This window comes from Chiloscyllium punctatum, unplaced genomic scaffold, assembly GCF_047496795.1.
Source record: "Chiloscyllium punctatum isolate Juve2018m unplaced genomic scaffold, sChiPun1.3 scaffold_244, whole genome shotgun sequence".
NCBI classification, from domain to species: domain Eukaryota; kingdom Metazoa; phylum Chordata; class Chondrichthyes; order Orectolobiformes; family Hemiscylliidae; genus Chiloscyllium; species Chiloscyllium punctatum.
The window spans coordinates 282,591-289,392 of record NW_027309978.1 but is presented as its reverse complement, the minus strand read 5'-3'; the positions used below and the strand labels follow the sequence as shown (position 1 = coordinate 289,392).

Below are 6,802 nucleotides of genomic sequence, written 5' to 3'. Positions count from 1 at the left end.
GATTGTGAGGACATGTTCAGCCAGGTGGATGAGGATGTCGGTGGAAAGGCACTGGTTGGGATGCTGTGAGATTAAGAAATGGAAGGCTTGCTGACTTCTGTCACGCAGATGGATTTGTACAGGGACTGGATGTTCATGGTGAAGATGACGCGTTGTGGGTCAGTGAAAAGAAATTCTTGGAGGAGGTGAAATCCATTGGGGCGTCACGAATGTAAGTGGGCATTTCCTGAAATGGGGAAAGAGGATTGTGTCAATTTAGGAGTAAATGATTCGAATGGGACAGGCTCAGGATGAGAGAATAGGTCGACTGGGACAGTCAGGTTTGTGAATCTTAGGAAGGAGGTAGAATCGGGAATTCCGCGGTTCACGGACAATGAGGTTGAAGGTTGTGGATGGGAGATGCCCAGAGCTGATGAGATTGTGGATGGTCTGGGTGGTGATAGTTTGGTGAGGGGAGGAGAGTTTGTGATCGTGGTCTGTAGGAGGAGGTGCCTGCGAGTTGGCACCTGGCTTCAGCTTTGTTCCTCTGCCCGACTCACAAGCCTAATTCCTGATGAATGGCTTATATCTAAATCGTCCATTCTTCTGCTCCTCGGATGTTGCCTGACCTGCTGTGCTTTTCCAGTACAACACTCTCCACTCATTCATTATTACTGTCTGATATCACACTCCCAGGTCCATGCTGTCTGTTTGATTCTACTGAGCACTGTTCTCATGGACTGCGACAAAATCTGCCAATCTGTCACAGAAACAGAAATTGCTGTTAAATCACAGGTGTGCTGTTTTTGTTTGATATTCAGCATCAGCAATTTTTTTCATCTTGTTTTCTTATTTTCTGCCAATATGATTTTGCTAAAGATTACGTTAAATGTTTTAAATATGACTGTGCTGGAACGGCCAGATTCCACCAGCTGGCTACTTTTATTTGGTTCACGTGACCAATGCCTTTCCATTTGGTCACCGCCCCTACAGCTGCACTGCATATAAATTGACAAAATTGTGGCCTTCTCTCGGATTGGTAATCAGGAGCGAGATTGATTGAAATATTGAAAACTTAAGGTAAACTGATAAAATACGGGATATAAAACGGGAAACTGAAAGGGAAAGAGAGAACAGCGAATGATAATTTTTTGACAAAACTGAAATATAATTGCTCAAGATTCAGAAAGTTCTTTCATCCACAAACATACCATAATATGGAATGTAATTTTTGGGACAACCAATGCAAGCAGATTGCAAAATCTTAGTTTTAAAGTCTTGCTGCAACTGTTTTGGTTTTAATGAACGCACACATGGGACTCAGTGCTGCAATGATCTGCTAAAATGGAAAAGGAAATCCTTGGCTTCGAGGATACGTGGGGAATGTTGACTGATTCATCCCAGTAATGGCAGGACCGTCCTCTGGAAGTGTATGAGTCAATTTTTTCAATGTTCCATGGAGTTTCGACTGAGTGGTGAAGGTAATGTCTCCATTCACTAATTAATCATTCAGTAAAATTCAACACAGCGACTCATGAAATGATGAACAAATTGAACAAGAACACGAACATCCGATACACAATAGCTACGAGAATTACTGTGCGAAAACTGTTGATTTCAGATTCACGGTGGCCTTTAGTGATAGCATTTACTGTCCAGAACCAGTCTGCATTGGAATGATGGGAGACACCCTATGAAGTATTTGAACTTCAGTCGCCTTTAGAAATAGCTGAGACTGACTCAGGACATGGGCATTTCGAGATGTTGGCCTTACAAACCTTTCAGACATTCCGTGGAAGAAGAAAGGAAGACATAGAAAATTCTCGTCTCCATCGAGACGATGTTCATGAACTGGATAGATAGTAATTTACCTTATTGGAGTTTATAAATAGAGGCGTCATATTTAAAAAGCAAAGAGTTCATAGCGTAACTGTAAAATCTTTTTGTCACTCTCAGTGGGAACATTGTGTGTAATCCTTGTCCTCATTCTTCACCAAAAACATGTGAAGAAGTTAGAAAGGGCACAGACGCTGTTTCCTGGATAGCAAGATATTAGAAAGCCAAGTGACGTTGTTTACTGAGACATAACAATATCAGAAAGGATACAAACGGGAATATAGAAAGAATGGAGGAGTTTATTCACGAGATTTGGAAATGCTGGAAGCACAAACACGCAAGTTTGATGTAAACAAATGAGATTTTCACATAACGCGAGGTTTGAATGAGTAAATCGGGGAAAGTCCCTCTTTCTAGTGAACAGATAACTTTAGTTAGAGCTTGAAAACCATTAGTGAATGATGAAGAAAAGTTTGGATGAGAGTTTCTTCCACTCAATAGAGTTACTTAAATCATGAACGACTTTCCAGAAATAAAACGTAGAAGCTGACTTCAGAGTGATTCAAAAGATGCCCGATCAAACGTACAAGGAGAGAATATACCATTGAGTGAAAGTCAGTGTGGTTGCGTGACAATTTAGAATTTGTTGACTTCAGACACAAAGATATTTCATGAACACATACAACTGAATAAGATTGAGTATAACAAGTTCATGGAGTGGTAAGGTGTGGCGTATTGTTCAAGGTGAAACTCTGAAAATGGAGTTGATGTCGTAAAATAACTGCAGACGGAAGTGATATCCTAATGAGTCGGAATTGAATCGTCACTTGGAGATGCAACACCTACTTTAAAGACTTGACCACATTCACATGATGTTATGTATATTTCGTACATTCTTAACTCCACCCAAGAAATCCACCAAGAAGACTCTGTCCTTTTGTATTGTTAACCCTCTGTACTTCTCTGCAGCACGCCAGTTAAGATAAAATATGCTCAGACCAAAATTCAGTTCAATACAATATTCAAACGGTCCTATGTGATTTCTTTGTTTATTATTGCAACAACCTTTGTGTTTTTGCAACAAACTGTGAAACATGAAAACATCTATTTTCCCGGAATTTAACGCAGTGCACATGGGAAACGTTATCCATCTGCTGAAAAAAACTTTCGGCTCTCTCTACACACATGTCTCTTCAAGTTTTAGATACTTGCAGTATGTTTGTAGATCAAGGAGTCATTATCCAGAAGAGGTTGTTTCTCAATCCACAAACACGGGTATTTTCCCATAAACTTGGCTTTGCTCAATATCACCTTCTGTCCGTATCCCTCAACACGACGACAAATTGAAGCTGCTCCATGTGAGGCTCAAAATTAAACCTTCGGCACAGCACACCCCACTATACTTAAACAGAGATACCGTGTACTGGCCACCTTCAGCACAGGAGCAACACATTAATGCTTACCTCCACATTCCTGGTTTTACCTTAACGTTTGGGAAACCGAGTTTCTCTGATTCCATGGCTAGTAACGGGGATTATATGATCATCTTCACCAGTGGTTCAGTCCCTGAGTGAGGAAAGTGGTGAGGTACTCATTGTAAAGATGGGTAGATTGATGAAATGTACAATTTCATCTTTTGCCTTCACTAACCCATGAGCTTTTTATTTTGTTTTGCATCTGTAGAAATCTTAAAATCTTCACTTTAACAGACTCAATGACAGGTCTCCATTGTGTCTCTGGCATCAAATTTCAAAATGTAAACCCCCTCTGAATTCTTCCACCTCAGTCCGTTGTTTGGGAAGTGTTCCTGTTGTGGGAAATGCACTTCCCCGTGTGTCACCTGCTGCTCCCCGCATGCGCACTGGCACTGCACTCATTTTCCTTCTGACACTTGCTCACTGTGTTGCTGTGATCATACAGTGACTTGGTGTCGCACAGTGCAGGAAAATGATACAGATCAAGGTTTTTGCATTGTTGCCTTCAATTGTCAGTTTAGCCATATTTTGGATTTTGAAATTGTCTGTTCTGTACACAAGTGCGTGTCAAAAACATCTGAGCGGAAGTTAGGTGTTCCGAATAATGACATTGAGCACTATGCACTCTCCTCCAGTCTGGAAAACAATTCCTCACAGGCAATTTAATAGACAATTTACAGCAGGTGCAGGAGTAGGCCATTCTGCCTTCGAGCCAGCACCACCATTCATTATGATCATGGCCTGAACATCCTCAATCTGTATCCTGTTCCTGCCTTATCCCGATAACCCTTGATTCCACTATTCTTAAGAGCTCTATTCAACTCTTTATTGAAAGAACACCTCCTGCTGTCTCGGGTTCTTCATTCCGTTGACTTCAAATCTTCACAGAATTCAACAGACCTTGTTAAATATTCATTTCCTCATTTTTGTTCAGATCACTGTGTGCATTGTGTGACAGTGGGAGTGCACTTGCCCCACAACCCAGGGGTCAGACCACAGTCTTAGAACCGTACTATGTTAAATATCATTTTACCAACACCAGGGAGAAATATCTGCTGCTCTGCATAATTTACCCAATTCAATTATTCATAAGGTCATAGCTGCCCCCGGGTCTGTGACGCGGTGGCCGAGAGGTTAAGGCGATGGATTGCTAATCTATCGTGCTCTGCACGCGTGGGTTCGAATCCCACTCTCGTCACTGTCATCAATGGCATTTCCGCGGTGCCGTTTTCAGATGATCACAGCTGTCGTATTGGAACGCTAATGGTCAGTTTATATGCGTTGACGCTATTCCAAAATTTCCAAGAATGGTTTGAGCCAGTTGACGAAACTGTGTTGAAATGTAGGTTGCATAGGGATAATGAAAGGGAGCGCGGTTTCCTTTTGCAAATCAAGTTGCTGTGAACGTTTTTTCGTATGAAAGACATCCAGGATAATCAAATAACGAGAGCTGCGAAGTGCATGTTTATGCAAAGGAATTCTTAATGAACGTTTTGTCAGATGAAATCTGAATGAGTTTGAGGAGAAGTAATTCATCCTGGTGAGAAGAGCACAGCGAGACAGCACAAAATGATGGCGATACTTCAAAGGGGCAGGGCGTGGGTGTAGGGGCACTGAGGACTGGCTGTAAATGCACAGTGGAGAATTGCCAATGTTGGTGCCGTGCATGGGCACGGAAAGGCTGACACATTGGTCTCGCCCTCGCCCCTTGCTCTCGCCATTGATGAATGCTGGACATAAGGCACAGATAAACACAAGATGTGGGAAGCAAGCTCCCTCTCGTTATGCACACAGTGGATGCATCACATTGAAATATGAACAACTGGAGAAATCAGCATGTTACCTTTAGGGAGTTGAACTAAACTGTGGATCAATGACCGCAGATTCATGCAACATAAACATGAAAAATAATTTAAAATGTAGGGTGAAGGTTTGCTTGCTCAGCTGTAGCTTTGATATCCAGACGTTTCATTACTTGGCTAGGTAACATCATCATCAGTGGCGACCTCCAAGTGAAGAGAATCTGTTGTCTCCTGCTTTCTCTTTATATCTTTCTCCTCGATGGGGTTCCTGGGGTTTGTGATGATGTCATTTCCTGTTCGTTTTCTGAGGGGTTGATAGATGGCATCTCGATCTATGTGTTTGTTTATGGCGTTGTGGTTGGAGTGCCAGGCCTCTATGAATTCTTAGGCGTGTCTTTGATTAGCCTGTCCCAGGATAGATGTGTTGTCCCAGTAGAAATGGTGGTATTTTTAATCCGTGTGCAGGGCTACGAGGGAGAGAAGGTCGTGTCTTTTTTTGACTAGCTGGTGTTCGTATATCCTGGTGGCTAACTTTCTTCCTGTTGTCTTACGTAGTAGTTGTGACTGTCCTTGCATGGAATTTTGTAGTTGACGTTGGTTTTGTCTGTGGATTGTTCTGGTTCTTTTAAGTTTGTTAGTTTTTGTTTGAAAGTGTTGGTGGGTTTGTGAGCTACTCGGATTCTGAGGGGTCTTAGTAGTCTGGCTGTCATGTCTGAAACTTCTTTGATGTATGGTTGTGTGGTTATGGTTTCTGGCTGTGTTTGGTCTGCTTGTCGTGGTTTGTTCTTGAGGAATGTGTGGACTGTATTTTTTGAGTATCTGTTCTTCTCGAATACATTGTAAAGGTGGTTTTCCTCTGTTTTCCGAAGTTCGTCTGTGCTGCAGTGTCTGGTGGCTCGTTGGAATACTGTTCTGACGCAGCTTCGTTTGTGTGTGATGGGATGGTTGCTGGTGTATATAAGTATTTGGTCAGTGTTTGTCGGTTTTCTGTATGCACAGGTTTGTAGTTCTCCGTTGTCCTTTCTTTCTACTGTGTCATTCAGGAATGCGAGTTTGTTGACGGTTTCTTCTTCCTTGTTGAACTTTATGCCTGTGAGAGTGTTGTTGATGATGTTAAATGTCTTTACTATCTTGTTTCGTTTTGTGATGACAAAGGTGTCATCTGCGTAGCGGACCCAGATTTTGGTTTGATTGTTTCTAGGGCTGTTTGTTCTAGTCTTTGCATTACCGCTTCTGCTCTGAATCCTGATAGCGGAGGTCCTATGGGTGGGCCATTGGGGGTTTGTTTGTAGACGATGTTGTTGAAAGTGAAGTGGGTGGTGAGGCACAGGTCCACAAGCTTCATGATGTTTTCGTTGGTAATGTGATTGATGGTGGTTGGTGTGTGTGATGGTCTCTTCTAAAAGTGTGTTTCCTTTGCCATGTCGATGTTGATGAAGGTGAACAGTGCTATTATGTCGAATGAGACCATTGCTTCCCCTTCCTCGACTTTGGTGTTTTTGATGATTTTTAGGAATTCCTGGGTGGAGTGGATGGAATGCTGTGAATCTTCTATGAGGTACTTCAGTCTTGAGTGTAGTTCTTTATCCAGTCTGTAATTTGGTGCTCTGGGTAATGAGACTATGGGTCTGAGGGGGCTCCTGGTTTATGGATTTTTGGTCGTCCGGTTCGACTTGGCCAACACATTGATCCTGGGACAGTCTAAGCAAA

General features: G+C 42.3%; 1 non-coding gene across 1 annotated transcript; it reads left to right on the top strand.

Annotated features, from left to right (window-relative positions):
* The first annotated feature begins 4,406 nt into the window (after nucleotides 1-4,406).
* Nucleotides 4,407-4,488, top strand: trnas-gcu (transfer RNA serine (anticodon GCU)). Its single transcript has one exon. It is a non-coding gene; the product is annotated as a tRNA-Ser (tRNA).
* Nucleotides 4,489-6,802: the final 2,314 nt, after the last annotated feature.